The sequence below is a fragment of the Eubalaena glacialis genome, chromosome 10, assembly GCF_028564815.1.
Source record: "Eubalaena glacialis isolate mEubGla1 chromosome 10, mEubGla1.1.hap2.+ XY, whole genome shotgun sequence".
Taxonomy (NCBI): Eukaryota; Metazoa; Chordata; class Mammalia; order Artiodactyla; family Balaenidae; genus Eubalaena; species Eubalaena glacialis.
The window spans coordinates 87,755,561-87,772,178 of record NC_083725.1 but is presented as its reverse complement, the minus strand read 5'-3'; positions in this window follow the sequence as shown (position 1 = coordinate 87,772,178).

Sequence of the window (16,618 nt, the reverse complement as noted above, 5' to 3'; positions counted from 1 at the left end):
TAGGTGCCACATTATTTTGTGACATTCTTTTTTTCACCTTAGCTGATAACTGGCCAATTCTCTATAAGGAGCTCTTAGTTCCAATTCCACAGATCAGAACTGATGAGCTCAGCTTACAATTTTGTTAGAATAAGTGGGTTATAAATCACTTTTTATAGCCTAAACCACTGTCTGTACGTTCTGCCCCTTCACAGTGGCTGGAAAGTGGTGATGACTAGAGGAAGCTTGGACATCACTGGATGAAGAAGATGGCAGGACTTTCCCATGGCCTGGGACCAGTCACTGCTAAATGGTTACATAAGGGAGACATACATTTCCATATTAATTAACCACCATTTTTTGTTTGCAAGGTTGGGGAAAGCAGTTTGAGAATGTACACTACCTAATTCAGAAATGTGTACCTAAAAGGGAGATACTGACATAACAACCCACAAAAACTAAAATGTTTACCCTTAAACTTTAGTATCAAGCAATAGGAGATAGAGAAACTAGAGAAACATACAAAAGCTGTTTTACCTCTAAGTATTGAGGTAAAACTCTCAAGTGCTGAGGTAAAACTATTTGGCAAAAACTACACTCTGCAATAACTTGAAGACATTTATGCAGTCACAACCTCTATAGGTTATTAAACAAAGGCAGACTTATTAAGGAGAGATAGGAGGAAATAAAGCTCCACCAAGGCAGAATCACTCTACCTATATCTCTATGATTAAGAGTCCTAAAATTACCTCATTGGTTGGGCTATTCAGCTTATGATCATCTTTATTCCATAAACACTTTAAAAATATTACTTAGATTTCACCAAAATTTACTATTTATCACAATAAAACATTGAGGTGTTTAGAGCAAGTGATATTTCTATTTACACAAATGCAGTTACAATTGGCCAAGGTCATAGTTCCTATCAATGTCATATTTAGGATGAGACTCTGTGCTTTCTGACTCTTAGTTCAGTGCTCTTTCAAGAATTTTATAACATAGAAATTCAATTTTATCTTTTATTGGTCATCCTATGGTACACAGCATATGTCTTTTTTTAAATCACTATATGCCTCTAGAGATCTATGTGTAACATTCACCAGAATGTATCCAAACAGAAAAAAAAGATTAGGCAGCTAAGTGAACAGTCTTGGTTGGTTGATGTCAGTTATCATCTGTCTTTAGCCACCATATTTCTGTCTTGATAAGCACATGAACTAAAGGTCCATAGTTATAGGGATAGAGCCACACATACGCCCAGTGTCAATGAATCCCACTTACCGAGGATAGTCTAATCATTAATATTGCCTAATGTTTGATATGCCAGCAAGAGAGATCACTGCTGAGTCTTCATATGACATCACTTCTTGAGTGGATCAACTGGCAAGTTGACTTCATTAGAGTTCTCTCTGGAAGAGACAGAAAAATAGGCACATATTCTGGTTATGGATTTGCCTTTCCTACCTCCTGGACTTTGACGACCACCACCATCTGAAGGCTTACTGAGTATTTAATGCACTAGAATGAGATCCCAAATAACATCACGTCACAGGAGACCAGGGGACCCACTTTCAGCAAAGGAGATCTGGTTGTGGACGTATGACTGGGAGAATCACTAGCCTCCTGACTAGTTTCTCTGCATTCACCTTGCCATGTCTTGACGATAATAACAAGAGTGATCAGGTCACAATATAAGTTAGATTTTGTCACTTTTTGGCTGAAAAGTTCTACAATATTTTTCCATATTATTCAAAGTTGAAATCAAGGTAATTAAGAAGTCAGACGATACTCCATATAATTTGGCCTTTCATTACTGGTTTAGTCTATCTCATTAGTTTTTACTCTGGATAACAGAAATTGCATTTGTGTAACAAAAGTCGAACTGCCCACATAGATACATAGATTGTGTATGTGTGTGTGGGGGGTAAATATAGACATAAAGATTAGATATTGGTGTAGATATAGAAATAGATATAAATACTTGCTAATGCATTGGCTAAACTTCAGAATCTGATCCCTTATCATCAAAAAAAACCAAAGATTATAATTCTTCATTTCATGGTTATTACTTCTCCAACAATTTCATTTTCCAGGTTAAAATCCTTGAAACTACTTTAGAATTAATAATCATGTCTCAAAGACTTCATAGAGGAAGTATATAAGTCCTAGAAGGTAAATGCCACCTGAAAGCTTAAAGTATAATTTAGTATCAGATCCAGAATTAAATTCAAAGTTGAATGATTTCCATTAGGCAATACTGTGTCTTCAGGCATATGTCCCAAATTAACAATGAATGGAACAAATGAATTATCTGTTCAGAATGACCTCTATCACTATGGGCCGTATACTTAAATTGATTATATTTTCCCAAAGTGCCCTAAGTTTTCATTTACATTATACTTATTTGTGAACATCAATATATAATATCCATGTATGAAGTCAAATTTTAAAAATGAAAGAAAAGAATATGAATATTTGATAACACTAAGAGCTTGAATTAGAAACCACAAAAAATTCCATAATGATTAGAATCTTCATTATTATACATAATTTTGTTATGAAATTGAGCAATAGGTCAAACAAAAAATTATATTGGTTTTGTCAATTTAGTCACCTTTCTGAAAACATTTTCTACATTCTGCTCTAAAGTAAATAAGGTCACCAGATGCTCTATTCTGGGATCAATACAGCTTATTCATCACATTTAGCTATTTGATCTACCCACCTGTATGAAACAAGCATGGGAATGATTGAGTTTTTATTTGACTAAATGGATGCTAAAACAATTGGTGGTAATAGTAATACAAAAAAAATAAAAGAGGAGGAGAAGAAGACAGAACAAAAGAAGAGGGAGAATTAGGAATAACAATTTAGAGACTGCTACGTACCATGTACTATATATAACCAATGGTAACCATTGCAGATATAGCTCATCTCCTCTTCACAATAATCTTATTTTTGTTAACTTAGTTTTAACTATGGCAAAACTAAGGCTCAAGGACTATACAAATAACTTTTCAAAGTCAATAAAATATTAAATGAGAAAACCAGAATTCAAACATACAACTGCTTGTCTCCTAAAACAAACTCCTAACCTCCATACTATACAGCTTTATTTCTTCATTACTGCATTATATTTATGTACTCTAACCTATTAAATGATAGCAACTTAAGTGGAAAGTGAAAGATGATGCTATAAAATGAAAATATTTTTTATTATGACCTTTGACTTATAAATCTAACCTTAATAAAAGATTAAAATACTGTATTTGGAAAACTCTAAATTTTAACTCTACTTAAATTTTAAATTGAGATTAATATATTTTACTTTCCTACATAGCCAGAAGAAAAGCCTCTCTATGTATAATTTTGAAATGGTTTTTATGATTTAGCTAAGTAAACCATTAATCTCAATGTCTGAACTAATTTATCCTGTTTTCAATTTCATTGTACCTCTGCTGTTTCTGCATTTATTCAAGTCCCTAAATTGACAACTTTAGTTTGAATTTCAATTTTTTTAAGATCAAAGATAAAACATAGATCCTATTGACTATTTTGAAGAGGGCACATATCTTAATATACTAATGTCATTCTATAAATTCAGATTATTATTGACATAGAATAAAACTTAAAATGAACCAAGACAGAGATTAAATTTGCTTCAGTAAATTAAAGTTAGATTAAATGAATGACTAATGTAACTGATTGTAGGTATTATCACTACCGTTATCATAATTTACAGATAAAAGGTTCTTTTTCTTCTACATTTCCAGTGATTAGGATCAATGAATTCAGGTTAATTACCAGGGGGTGGATTGGGGTGGTATGCATTATGGCTTATAGAACTGTTTCCCCTTAAGCATGCCTCATGAGAAAGGAAAATTAAACATATTTTTCAAAAATGCATTTATTCAATGATATTAATCCAAATAAAGAGTACATACAATTGAATAATTTAAAAAGTTTAGTAAATTCTGTAGATGTAATTTTTTTACAGTTTTCACTAGGTCTCCATTGATAATAACCCTTTCCTCTATCTCCACTATTCAAACTAGATTTAGTTTAGCTGTAAGCCAAGGCAATCGTGTTTTGATATATCTATAAAGAGTGAAATAGAGAGCCTATGACCCATGATGTATCTGGCTCAAGCAATTTGTCTATCAGCTGCCTGCCAGATTCCTCGTCTACCTTCTGCTCTTTTACTGCCTAGTCTACTCGGCAAGTGGCTGTTGTTATTTTATTTTTCAGAGATGATGACCTAGGTGTTTCTGATCATAACTGATCTCACTCCTTGATTCCTTACCTAATTAAGAAAATAAAATCTTCTTGTTCTCCTCTCCTGCTTTTTATAGAATTAATCATAGGCTCAAAGTAATTAAAATAAATTATAGGTTACTTCTATTTAAGTGAAGTCTTTATCTGATCCCTCACAGACTGTTGCAACTCTCTACCACTTATGTTTTACATATATATATGAGCATATTTGATTTCCTCATCACTTATCCATATTAAAGTGCTCAAATAGTACTGTCAATTAGGCAATTATTATTCAAGATTAGATAAATCTATTCTAAGGCAGAGAATACGTTACATTTCCTGTTGCAACATACTTTCACACACACTTAAATAGAGCATAGGAGATTTCTGAGTTGAACTCTGAAGTAACTACACACAAACACACATGCACGTGCGTACACACACACACTATTAACGGGAGACTGGCAAATATATATATATATATATATATATATATAAACTACATGTGTCATGATATGAGGCAAGTTACATATAGTCTATGTTCTACTAAATTGAGAGCATAATGTCAAAATCTCCACTATATTCTGTCTACCTATCATATACTTTACTGTCTTTTATAAGTGCTCTTAGAACAAACAGATATGTACATTGTTAATCTTTTTAACCTGAAAAACTTCTATTTTTTCCTTTGTATTTGACTTCAGTTTTTAAAGTTCTCATATGGGCAGTACCTAGTATATTACATAATTCTTATGTTTTGTCTTTTTAATTTCTTTTTCAATACCTATATGTTCAATAATCGCCCATTTGCTGTGCTTGGTGCTGAATGAGATACAAACAGAAGATTGATGAATCAGGGACCTGCCATCCAGAAGTTCATGATTCCACATTGCCCATCAAAAAGGGTTAATGTAATTATGACATAGTATGAGTGTGTTTCGTGTTTGGTAATTGCAATCATTGTTGCTTTTGTTGTGGTCATCCATTTACAATGCTTGGTGTCAGTTTATCTCTTGTAAAAATAAAATACAGCGTGTGTGTGTGTGTGTGTGTGTGTGTGTGAAAACAAAAACAAAAACAAAATAGCCTCTTCATTTAAACATGATAGCTGATTTATTTAAAAGCATTTCCTCCCTAGCAGAGCTCTTTGCTGGGGCTTTGTTGTTTTAGAATTACCCTTCATGGAAGGATACAATGTTAGTATATTTTCCATAACCCCAGATTCTATGCATTGTAGTTAGAAAGTAAATAATTAAAAAGAAAAAAATCAAAACTTTCTGTAACATTCTAAATGTCTCTCATATAAATATATACAAAATAATAAATATATTATTTTTATGTAAAAAAAAAAGAGGGTTAATGTAACCCCTAGTTTCATTTGGCTGAAACTCAGGTTTTTATACAAAAATTATCTTTTTGAAGAAATGGTGGAATTTGCTTTAAATAATTTATATCCTTAACTTTTTATTTGCATATCTGATTTTCTTTTAACTAAAAAACTTACCAGTTATTCTTCATTATTAGAAAGGAATAAAAGATCTATGAATCATCATTTTAGTCTTCCCAAATTAAAGTTGTAACATTTAAGGAGTCATTTACTAATTGGAAGCATGTAACTACAGTTCACTTTTTTTCTCTGTGATCCAAATTCCAAATCGTAAATCAGCAAAGTTGAAATGAGCAGGTTCTTTAATGTTGCAAATGTCACTTTCCATGCTAGTTTCTTTTTTAAACATGAATGGTTAAGACTTTCCTTTTTAAACCACTAATTCCTTGAGTACTTCGAGGCGGAACCTGCCTATTCTAATATATTCTTTCTCTTTTTCCTTATCCTGTATCTTCTCCTGTGCATAGAAAAGTTTATTTAGCCATCAGAATCTATCATTCTATTCTCCTCTCTTGTCAAGGACATTCAACTTTGTATGAGGCTAACAGTAGTATAAAAAAGACAACTGCCACTGCCATTTATTTTGTATATACTTCATGTGAAGCACTGATAGATATTTGGGGTATGTTATTTCTAATCTTCACAACAATCACACCTGGTAAATATCATGGTCCCTGTTTTACTTCTACTTTCACAGAAAAGCACAAAAAAGACTACGGAGGTTAAACAACTTGCCTAAGGTTACACAGGCAGTATCATAGACTGGATATAAACTCAGGCTACCTGATTTCGAGATCCATTCCATTTCCATTAAGCAGCAGCCTCATTTTCTTATGTCTTCATTCCTGTCCTTCACCTTTAACATTCACTATCTAATCTCTAATCTTTTTAAGCAACTTATATCTTATTTCTATTTATCTATATCCATGTATCTACATATCTATGTGTCACCTATTGCTAGTCTTGGATTTATTCAGTAAAAATGTTCAGTAAAATATGTCCTTGGATAAGAAAGAAGGCTGCCTTTAGACTCAGGTTCTGTGACCCGCATTTATAATTTCTTGTACCCAGATTTTTTACCCCAAAACATTGGCTCCATTCTTCCTGGACTGATGATCCAGTATCTAGATTCACAGTCTTTAATCTGAGTGGTAGATTCTTCCAGATTCCTATCATTGGCTACTCACTCAGATGCACTAGAGTGCCTCAACTTTGGTCCTCACAACACCCTGCTTCAACATTTCCTTCCTGTTGAAAAGCAGATTGGAACAATGGCAAGATGCCATCGATCCACGATGGTGGATGCTATGATTCAGCAAAAGTTTCTGATTCCCATGTTAATGTTAGACCTACACCAGACCTGGAAGTATTGTTTGTTTTTGTCTTTTTTATATTATTGCTCCTTTGTTAACTATTGAGAGTTAATCTGTCTAAGATTCAAAGTATAGCCTTTACAATATAGAGCCTTTCTGCCTTGTAGAGACATTATCAATTACATCTTTATTTGTTTTTAGTATCATTTTTCTTATTTGTTGTTAAACAACTATGGCTATCCCTGTGGAGCTCAACACTCTCTAATCACTTCCCTTATACTCTCTGCCTATGCCCGACCCCTACAAATGTCTGTAGATGACCTCTCCTCCTGGATGGGTGGTAATGAGTAGGGCTTATAGATATTCCTGACTCTAATCTGTTAATAAAAAAAAAAAATCTTATTAGGTATTCTGTCCTGAAGAAATTTCCCATTACTTAGAAGTCTCCCTGCTGTGTCTCCATTTGCTCTCTCCCACTCCCCAATAAACAGCCCATAGATAGCAGCAACTGTTCTAACATGTTTCACCCACTCCATTGATAGTTTAACTGTTTCAAACCTGGCTATGGGTGCATTACAGTTACATAATTTATTTTTTTTGTTCTCAGGGAACCATTAATCACCTATTATTAGAAATAATAGGAAAGTCCATTTTTTTAACACTCAGTTTGAGAGAAAAGTAAATTCTATTTTACTTTGTATATATATACATATATGTATAGCTGCTTCACTTTGTTATAAAGCAGAAACTAACACCATTGTAAAGCAATTATACTCCAATAAAGATGTTATAAATATATATATATATTTTACTTAATTTTGGTCTTAAGATTCTCATGTCAAGTAGTGGCCACCTGAAAAGAATACTTAGCATATGTGAAGTTTTCTATTGGTTAGCCAATAAAAGTTTGAATCTATCAATAGAGCCTGGCTCTGTTAGCCTTTCCAGATCCTTTAATTATCTTACAGAGAGTTTGAGAAGACAGCATTATTACACGTAGACCCAACAGAAGGCATAAAGATGGGGATAGATGCGTGCATTTCAATTGACCTTCAGGTATAGGGATAAAGATTCTGAGCCAACAAATTGCACTTTTTAAGTATTTCCAATAATAGATAGTGAATATGCACAGAACTATGCTCTTCTTTCTGTTGAACAGGGTGTTGCCCACAGTGTGTATGTTAAGAATGGTTGGGACTGAGCCCATGGAAATGAAATTAGGAGAAACTACTAACTTTAATAAAGTCCAGATTTCCAATCTCAAAGTGTGCTCTACTCATTTGAGATAATACTCACAAATATTTTGATAGACATCACTTTTGTAGTGAAGCAAGAACTACAGTGCTTTAAAGAATGATAGACAACTTAATAGACCATGTTTTTTAAAAAATGAAGAGTATCATCATGTTGTTTGATTAGTTTTGCTTAATTTCCTCATCTATAAAATGGGAATTTTATTCTCTGTTCTACCTTTCTCAGAGAGGTTTTTTTCAAAAATCAAAAGTATCAAGATCAAAGTACACTTTGAGATATAGAAATATATGGTGCAATCATATTAATAAAATAGGATGAAGAAAATATCATTGATTTGAACCCTGTGTTAGTTTAGAAGCAGTTTCATAATATTCCAGAATTTTAAAGTTTGAATGACTTTTTCAGATCATTTGACATGGCTAATTTTCTTATTTTTGACATGGAAGATTTTGGGCAGTGTGAGGTTAAAAATTATTCAAACTAACCCAGAAAATAAACCAAAAATGTAATTCTTCAAACCCTGAGCCCAATTACTCTCTAGACTATTCCCATTTATTCAAAACAGCCTATAAATTATTGCTTCCAGGCCATGGTATAAAATATTGTTTCCAAACTTCACACACACACACACACACACACACACACACACATCTTAATGATAAAAACAAAGTTTTTATAAACAGAGTGATGTTATTCCCTATTTTTTTTATTATCTTCTGCTATATAAAACTGGTCTCCAATCCTCAAAGTAATTTTTAAAAAATATTCTCTTTTTTTTTTCCAGTTACTTGTCTTTTCTCTCTCTCTCTCTCTCTCTCTCTATCCTTTCTTCTCCTGGGAAAAAATGTTACAAGATCAGTGACTTAATATTTACTTTTATAACTGTACATATTAGCAATTATTCCTTAACTCCAGCTGAGATGTACTGCATAAACATAGAAAATAAAAATAACATGAATAAAATAAGTAATCATTATTATAATTGTATTACAGCTAAATGTAGAATCTTTCCATCTTACAGAGCACTGTCATGAACTTAATCACATTTCAATATCATGACTACTGTATAAGTTAGAATTTATTACTCAATGCTTTACTGATCAGGCAGGTAAGTAAAGTTTGAAAAAATTTTGACTTAGCATAGATCTGAAACTTAACTGTTGGTACTGACCAGATATCAGAACTGAGACTAAAGCCTGAGCACTTTCTAGGGCTCCCCACTGCTGCTCTTTCAATATCTTAGTGTGTTTGTACCCCTCTCCTCTGACTATACAAGTAAGTCTCTTATGTAATTTAGACTTAACGCGCTTGAATTTAGTTAGCAACATATGGACAAATGCAGAGCACTAAAATATCTCATAATAATATGAATGCATCATCAGTCCTCCTATCCAAGCAACTTCAAAATTGGTTCTTTTAAAAAACTTGGCATTTGTCTTCTGAAATAACCTGAAACAAAACAAATGTAGTACTTTAGTGTTCTCTGCTACTCAGAGACATTTCATCTCTTCATTATGATATATTATACCCTTTCTCTAACCCTTTGCAATTCATTCTTTTAGTTGATCTAGGTTATTTAGGTTGCTTATAAAATGTCACATCAGCTACAATTCTACATTAGTTTTGGAATACACAACCCTGTAAGCACGCACGTGCCTCTGTGTGTGTGTGTGTGTGTGTGTGTGTGTGTGTGTGCGTGTGTGAAGGGTTGGGAGAAGTGTTAAAGCAAGAGCAAGAGGTAAAAAGTGAGAAAGTAAAGGGAAACCTATGTTAACTCTAACTGGAGAGCTTGACTTGCATTCAGAGTAATGGCTAGTTCTGATGGGTTGTATTTGATTGTGGTAAAATTTGGCCGAACTTCAGTGAGCCAAATTCAGGAAAAGTTTTTGAAATGAAATAGTCTTAATGCACATTGCACTTATGCTACTAACCCCAAGCCCATCTTCCTCCCATTAAGCCTACACCATACAGTGAAGATGCTCCTGTCTATTTGTAGCTCATTCCAATTCTGATCTAGTGTCTCAATTACACCTAGTTTCTTAATTTCATGTTGCCAATATATTAAAAAAAAAAAAACCTTTCAAGACTCATACCATAAAATCCACAAAAGAAGCTAATATAGTTTAAGAGCTCCACTGACTAACTTTTCTTAGACATCTGCTAGAACATCTTTAATGGAGGTCTTGGTAAAATTTGACAACATGCTATTGAATTGTACTTTCTCCTTCATTTACTAATTTTAAGATTTTTAATGCCATCATTATTTGTGAAGACAAATCCCTGTCTCTGCCCGGATATTATGTAAAACATAATGTAAGAAGGGTATCTAAAAACAGAGGCAATTTCCCAAATATGATAATCCATAAATATTTTGTAAAAATATTTTTCTTGGCACTGCACCAATAACCACTGAAACACCAAGGTGTTTCAAAATTTTTTCTGAAAAATTGTGGGTTGTAGCTAGATTTTATCTTTGATGCCAGAGTTTCTTTAATTACTTTGAAGGACTTACAATCTTTTCAACAAGAGGCTGGTGTCAGGGGTGCCCTAAGTTCCCATTCATATTAAGGGTGAGTATAAAAGTAGAGTGAACAAGGGAGAATCAATCTAGAGGCTTCAGATGGAAAGACTGTATCTTTTCTCTGAAAGTCATGTTAATGAGCTATGGGAGCCTGGGTGTATCTATCTTGCCCCTGTTGCATTTCTCCTTCCCCAATTCCATTAGGAGACATGCCATGAGGAAGTTTCCTAGAGCTTAGAGATAAGACAAATAAGCTGCATTTCTAACTTCTGGAGGCGATATCATAATGCATTTCCCCATAGGAATGGTCAAGAGTGGTCAACCCAGTAATAGCAGCGTAGGAAGTACATGTAGAATAAATAGACATGTTTTGGCTGAGGCAAGTCTTCCCATCATATATATATATTAGTACCTCTAAGGGAAATGTGTTTCTACCAAGGGGTAGAAATTTCACCCATAGCAGAGGAAGCTGTTTTGTCACCAGAGGCAATGAGTCCTTATCATCATCATCATCATCATCACCATCATGACTAATTTAATGGACATGTGCTACATTTCAGGCACTGTTCCGAGTAATTTACATACATTAACTCAGTTAATTGTCACCACATTCACAAGAAGTACAAAATGTATTATCTCCATATCACAGAAAGGGAAACTGAGAAACAAAGTAGGTAAGTAACATGCAAAAGTTTCCATAGATAGTAATCAAGTAATTAGTGCATTCAGAGTTCAAGATATGCCATCTGACTCAAGAATGTATCTCTTAATAACTAAACTCTCTTGTCTCACTGTAGTGGTTCTAGAATCAGAAGTGGCTTAAAGTATTAGATCTATCATTCATTATTTTGGGGACTATGGTCAAGTAACAGACATACTAAATCTCAGTTCTTTTTTTCCATAACATGGAGCAAATAATAATACCTATTTTACAAAGATGTTGTAAATTTTAAATAAAAGGATTGTGAAAATGCTTCACACAATGACTGAGAGTGAGATTTAACCTTCAGATAATAAAATGATACTTTAGTGACTAGTGTGCATGTGTGTCTGGGCATGTGTGTGAATGTCACAAGAAGCATTAATCAAATTTGATGTTTCCTTAGAGATTAATTTAGGCACTCTGAAAATCTTCTTGATTGATTAGCAGCCAAGGAAACTTTTAATTTAAGTGCTTGCTTAATTAATTTAGCTAATGGGTTAAACAATGCCCGAGGGCATAAGAAGTAAGGTGGGTCAGGTGTCCAGATTTTTGGCGCCCTTGATTTTTCTCCAGAACACTAAAACCTTTTTTTTCCCCCTTTTGTTCTTACTTCCCATTTCTTATTCCCCCAGACTCTTTTTAATTTTCCTTTTATCATAAGGAAGAAGAGGTTTATCAGAGTCGGAATCCGGAAAGCAGTGAACAAGCCAAGTCTCTTCCCCATCCCCTCTCCATAAACACACTTGAAGGCCTGAAGGTAATAACCCTGAAAGATTCTCCCCGTGCTGCAGATTTCCTGCCAAGGGTTTGTTGGGATATTATTGTAAAGGAAATTTGGGGCATCTTCCTGCCTTATATAACATACAAGAATCCTTGACTCTGTCACATTGTATTATTTTGCAATGTTTGCTTCACACTATCAATTTGACAAAGATTACAAAGCCAGTCACATCTGTGACATTATATGACCATCAAAAACTGCTGAATTGCTCAAACATGTTCAGGACATACAGGTTCAGGCAGGGGTTACTGGATTCACCAGATCAGCATGAATGGAGAAGGGGCAACCTTAGCATTTTCTATTCAACCCATCAATGACTCTGAGAATGTTAGCCTGTAGTTGGCTTCTATGATCATATTCTCAGACATCTGGAATTCCTTGATCCAGATGCAAGACTGAGCAGTGCCTGAAAATACTGTGCTACTTTACTTTTAAAAGGTTTTGAAAATTTTGTAAATTACTCTAATGGTACTTGGAATTTCCCAAAATATGAGATTAACAAAAAATACATTGATTTCTCTAAACATTTTACATCAGAAAATTTTTATTTTCAACTTTGCTTTTCCTGAAATACCTACCACCACCCTTTCTTTAAAAATCTGTTCTATCAAAGCATTTTTTGGTTAAATCTATTTTGTGGTTATAATTTTACTCTCAAATATATAATCTAAATCCAATTATTTATTCTGTATGTATTTGCTCCCACAACCAATATGATCTATAGTAAAAGGGATGAGTGGATCTACTGAGGTTCTTCTTTGTTTCAGGCTAGTTTGTGAAGTTAGGTCTTTTTTTTAGCCTAACTCTAAAATACAAATTTGCTAGAAGGACTTTATAAACCTATTTCTCCTGAAAAATTATGTAGCATAAGAAAATATCAGCCTGCTAAAGCAATGTAAAACTAATCAAATCAAAGAGCCACTGGCCAGAGAATTTTTAGAAATAAGTTTTCTTAATCATGGCTGATAAGTGAATTAGTTATATCTCTACTTTAGGAATAGAACTGCCTACCTCCAAAGAGCTCGTGCTCTGTGCTTTTCCAACTTTCTGGACAAACTCCTAAAGGCATCTTTTATTCAGAGCTTCCAGTTGTGTGTGCTTATCAATAATTATAATTACTAGCTATTGGTTTCTCATTATGATCCAGAAACTACATGTTATAGATTGAATTTTGTGCCCTCAAAATTCACAAGTTGAAGCTCTAAACATCAGTGTGCGTGTATTTGGAGATAGAGCCTTTAGGAAGTAGTTAAGGTAAAAGAGATCATAAGGCTTGGGACCTTAATTCAGTAGGACCCGTGTCCTTAAAAGAAGAGGAAGAGACACCAGAGATGCCTATGTACAGGGAAAGTCCATATGAGGACACAGTGAGAAGACAGCCATCTGCAGGATAGGAAGAGAGGTCTCATCAGAATCCAACCCTGCCAGCACTTGGATCTTGGACTTACAGCCCCAAGAACTATTTTGATATTTACAAAGACACTGTAGAAGGTGTAATTACTGCCAGTTTATTTATAATGAGGCTTAGAGACATTAAGGATCCCAGGATCACACAACTAATGAGGAACAAATCTGGACAATTCTTATACTTACCATCCACCACTGCGTAAGAGGGACCAGGAAAGAGGGGACTTGGATGTTTATTAATAGGAATTGACCAAAATGACCACAGTATTCCCCTCAGTTTGACTGAACTTTAGACAGCTTCCATCCTGATGATAGACCCCGATCTTTTTTTTCTTAGAGCATTTACTTTAGAAAACTTGCAATTGTATATCCTTTCTCTACACTTTTGAAATGTATGTAAATCTTCTCCCAGCCTCTTATCAGTTTTACAGTCAGGGAAATGTCTTTACAAGGGCTTCAGAAACATTTTTTTGAAATGTAAACATTGAAAGAAATAGTGCTCCTATCTCCCAATCTCTGTGGAAGGTAAGAATCTAACTTGGATGGGCACCAATTAGCAAATATACATGCCTAATCATAGCAAAAAAAAAAAAAAAAAAAAAATTGCAAACTCAGGAATAACTCAGTGCACTCTCACATCCTGCTGACTATTCTTCCCCTAACATCATCCAGTACTTTCCACTAGCTCACTCCAGCACTTAAGAACAACCCCAACTTCTGTTTCAGCAGACTTGCATTCATTCTTTCTCCCCTATTGCAATAGTCTTGAATAACATCTTCCCCACCTGTTAAATTATCCAGTGCAATTTTTGCTTTAAAAGACTTTAAAAGGACCCAGGAACCTAATATCTAGGATGGAACGTCAGCAAAATTTAACTTTTTAAAATATATGAAGAAGAGAATGACACAATGGAAAGAGCCTGGGACACAGAAACCTGGAGGTTGTGTTCAGAGGCTGTCAGATGTCAGAAGTAATCGTTCAGATATTTGGGTCATTGAAAAGTAGAGCAGGAAGCACCTAGTTTTCAAAATGTGTGTCTCAGTTTGAGATCCCCAGAGGTATACCCTAAGGCAAGGATTCAAGGGCAAACAGTTAGTCTAGCATGTGAAAGAAATACCAGCAGTGGAGAAGTGAGACTAGGAGAAAAGGCAGCCAATAAAGATTACTTCAAGCCAGCTACTATTGGGGTGAATGGAGGTTAACGTCTCATGGGAAACTTTGGAAGTTTTACATACGACACTAAATGTGAGGGACCTGGAGTATTTGTGCACCAGCTCTTGTCAGACACTGTTTGAGGGTTGAGGGTGTTAATTCCCAGTACTTCTTTCTTGCAAGGTAGGCAGGTAAAGCCCTCTCTTGGGGGAGCTTGTAGCGGGGAGGAGAAAACATCCTCAGAAAAAGAGATGCAAGTGCTCGTCCCTGGAGAGGCTTATACTAAGATTGCAAAGGTGATAGGATATGTTTGGGACACCTGCAACGTCAACTACACTGTGTTAATCCATGTGACTTCTAGAAGAGAATTACATGGTCAAAAATTGTGGAGAAAAACTGGGTTAATCAAACATAAATTGGCTTCTTGACTTCATGACTTCTTAGATTATTTTAGGATATGAATGTGAATGTTAAGATGAGAAGAGTTTATTTAAATTTTTAAACCATTTTGGTTGATACATCTTACAGGACTAGTGTTCCTCTTAACACACTTTGGGAATCACCAGTATAATCCATTTACTGAGTATTACAAATAAGGAAAATTAGGTCTTTATTGGTGATATCTAAAAGTGCAGCAATGTCGAACCAGGAGATTACTATATTTGCCAATAGTTTAGGACAGTAAGAGTTCAGAACATGTGATAGGAGTTTCTAGTTATATATAACATTGTTGATACCTTCTTAATCCTATCTATTCTCCCAGTAGCCTTTACTATAGTGGCTCCGTTTTCTGAGACCAGAGTTTGAGGCATAGAAATATAATTCCAAAGCTGTTTATTCACAGCAGCATATATCTTACAATCTGTATCTTACAATACAGATTAAAAATACTATCATATATATTTTGTTATTTTAAAAGCAAGTTATGTTAGTGTTATGAAATTCTATCACAAGTCAAAGAAAACCTGTCACTCTGTTTTCCATCCAGATGGAATCTACGGATTGATTAAGCATTCGACACTCTTATCAGGTGAGTAAACAGAGGCCTTGAAAGGTTGGCATACTCTAAGAGGCATAGAATGAGGCAGAGTCAGAGCCCAGATTTAGTCAGATTTCATATTCTGACCTTCTAACTTTAGCTCTGGTGCTTGCCCATAAAATCTTCTTGCCATCTCAAAATCATTCAGGTAATGCTTTGGCCTATTTTGGTTGGAGTTATATCCTGCTGGTGAGCTCCAGGCATAAGTTTATTACTTTTAGCATGGTTTAACATGGTTTATAAAAATTTCACAATGCGAAGGAGAGACCGCAATGAAAGGAAAACTACACATCCTCAACATGCAACTGGTCAATATGATAAAATACATTCTATACTATATCCCTAGATTATTTTCCTCATTTTGTTATTAGCATTATATGTGGTTAGGAAAGATTAAGCCTAAGATGTTTCCAATGCTGGAGGTCAGCTATCTTAGGAAAACTTGTAGACTATGTCAATCAGAAATCTTTATGTGTGAGGAAGCTTCTGAAAAGGAACTCATCCTAAAGGAAACAGAAATCTTCCCAGACAAGCGCTGACTACTAAAGAGCTTTAGTTGTTTGTTCAGAGGGATCATTTAGAACAGGGGTCCCCAACCTCTAAGCCACACAGCAGGAGGTGAGCGGCGGGCGATGGAGCGAAGCTTCATCTGTATTTACAGCTGCTTCCCAAACATCGCTCGTATTACCACCTGAGCTCCACCTCCTGTCAGCATTATGGTGAGTTGTATAATTATTTCATTATATATTACAATGTAATAATAATAGAAATAAAGTGCACAATAAATGTAATGCGCTTGAATCATCCCGAAACTATTCCCTCCC